At 44.2% G+C, this 2756-nt stretch overlaps 1 pseudogene; it reads right to left on the reverse strand.

Annotated features, from left to right (window-relative positions):
- On the reverse strand, positions 1-544 carry LOC127696806 (centromere protein H-like; annotated as a pseudogene).
- Positions 545-2756: the final 2212 nt, after the last annotated feature.

Raw genomic sequence — 2756 nt, forward strand, 5'->3', positions numbered from 1 at the left:
TTATAGCATGGTGAGATTCCTCTCCTGCTGAAGCACAGTCTCTCTGAGGGCAGGATCCTCTCTCTGCCCACTTGGTTTTACTCCCCAAAATAAGGCCCTGGAAGGCATGCTGAATAACTGTAGTAATCTTTATCTCCACCTGTAGATTTTTTTTCATGGCCTTTATCATTTCAGAATTCTCCATCTTGTCCACATCCTTTCTGTCTGGTTTTCTCTGTACTTCTAAAAGCTTACTCCTTGAAGCTTGTTTTAGTTGTAGTCTCTTCTTTCTGACATCAAACAGCTTTTTCTCCAGTTCTGAAGACGCCTCCTGTAACTTCATTACTAACTTCTGTAGCTTTAACATGTGCTTCATGCCGTCAGTGAGTGCGCCACTCTCAGGGCCCACGCTCTCCATGCAATTTTGAAGTGCAGCTCAAAGTTTCATCCTGCTCAGTGCAAGACTTTTCATTTCAAAATTAGTTTTTACATCTTCAATTTCATTCTCCGGGTCTTCAATTTTAAGTTCAATCTGTTTTTCTTGCAAGGAAGCCCTTTTCTTCCTTTCTTTCTTTCTTTCTTTCTCTTTCTTTCTCTTTCTTTCTTTCTTTCTTTCTTTCTTTCTTTCTTTCTTTCTTTCTTTCTTTCTTTCTTTCTTTCTTTCTTTCTTTCTTTCTCTTTCTTTCTTTTCTTTTTGATTTGTTTTTTTCGAGAAAGGGTTTCTCTGTGTAGCCTTGCTGTCCTGGAACTCACTCTGTACACCAGGCTGGCCTCAAATTCAGAAATCCGCTGCCTCTGCCTCCCAGAGTGCTGGGATTACAGGCGTGTGCCACCATGGCCTGGCTAAGGAAGCCCTTTTCAAAGCTAGGTGCGCTGGCCTGCAATGCCAGCTTTTGTGAGGCTAGAGCATAAGGATCAGGAATTCCCAGCCTGGGCCTCTGCAGGAGGCCAGCACTGCTTTCTCATTCTTTAGTGCAGAGGTCTGCAGGCTTGGTTTGTCCCAGCGTCCTGTGTGATATAAAGCTGACTAATACAGTACAAGCCTCTAGAGTGTTGATTTTGCTGGGTTACAGGGTTTGGGACCGCCGACCACAGGGGGCTGATGGTGGGAATGTGAGCAGGTTCCCAGCAAGAGTTGGGGAGCTTGGGGACCATGGAGACCCTGGTGGTGGGAGTTACCAGAACATAGCTGGTGCTAACCTATGCTGTGTGCCACCTCTTTATTACTTTACACAACATTATTATTATTATTATTACTATTATTATTATTTTAGACAGGGTTTCTCTGTGTAGCTCTGGTTCTCTTGGAGCTGTAGACCAGACTGGCCTTGAATTCAGAGATCCTCCAGCATCTGCCTCCCCAGTGCTAAGATCAAAGGCATGTAACACCACTACTCAGTTTATATAGTTTTTAATTTAATTTTTTGATATTTCTTCCATTGATTTTGTTTTTTTCTCAGTATGTATATTCATGGACCACATGTGTGCTTGGGTGTCTGTGGAGGTCAGAAGACGGTATTGGATTCCCCTGGAAATGGAGCTATTTATAGATGATTTTGGACCATTCTATGGAATCTGGAAACAAAGCTAGGTCTTCTGCAGGAGGAACAAATGCTCCTAGCCACTGAACATCATCCAGCCTCACTACTGTGCTTCTTCCTTCCTTCCGTTTATTTGTTTTGAGGCAGGGTCTCTCTATACTGGCTGTCCTAGGACTATTACACTTTTATTGCTATTGCCATTCTAACCTACATTGGCAGACAATATTTTATACTTTTTTTTTTCTGTTTGGTGTTTGGTACTAGGGATTGAGCGGGCTAGGCGGGTACTCTCCTGCTCAGCACAGCCTCAGTCCTTTTCAAGATTAATCAATAATTAATATATTTATTGGGGCTAGAGAGATGGCTCAGTGGTTAAGAGCACTGACTGCTCTTCCAGAGGTACTGAGTTCAAATCCCAGCAATCACATGGTGGCTCACAACCATCTGTAATGGGATTCTATCCCCTCTTCTGGTGTGTCTGAAGACAGCTAGTGTGTTTATTTATTTATTTATTTATTAATAAGTAAATAAATAAATCTTTATTTGGATTTGTAACTCTGTTGGCCTTTCTTTCTTTCTTTCTTTCTTTCTTTCTTTCTTTCTTTCTTAGCCCAAAGATGCTTTTATTAGAGGAGAAAGCTCCTATGGTCAGGACCCTGTTGTGGCGGCTATGCCATGTTGTTTGTCAGCTTGACCGTATCTGGAATGAACTACAATCCAGAATTGGAAGGCTCACCTGTGATCCTCATCTTTATTTCTTTACTTACATTTCAAATGTTATCCCCTTTCCAGGTCTCCTCTGGAAACTCCCTATCCCATCCCCTCTCCCCCTGCCTCTATGAGGGTGCTCCCCCACCCACCCGTCCACTCTTATTGCCCGGGCATTTACCTACACTGGGACCTCAGACCCCCTCAGGTCCAAGGGCGGCTGCTCCCACTGATGTCCAACAAGAACATCTTCTACCACATATGTGGCTGGAGCCTTGGGTCCCTCAATGTTTACTCTTTGGTTGGTGGTCCAGTCCACAGGAACTCTGGGGGGGTCTGGCCGGTTGGCACTGTTGTTCCTCACATGGGGCTACAAACACCCTCAGTTCCTTCAGTCCTTTTTCCAACTCCTCCATTGGGGACTCCGGGCTCAGTCCAATGGTTGGTTTCGAACATCGGCCTCTGTATTTGTGAGGCTCTGGCAGAGCCTCTCAGGAGACAGTCATATTAGGCTCTCTTCAACAAGCA

Source organism: Apodemus sylvaticus, chromosome 11, assembly GCF_947179515.1.
Source record: "Apodemus sylvaticus chromosome 11, mApoSyl1.1, whole genome shotgun sequence".
Taxonomy (NCBI): domain Eukaryota; kingdom Metazoa; phylum Chordata; class Mammalia; order Rodentia; family Muridae; genus Apodemus; species Apodemus sylvaticus.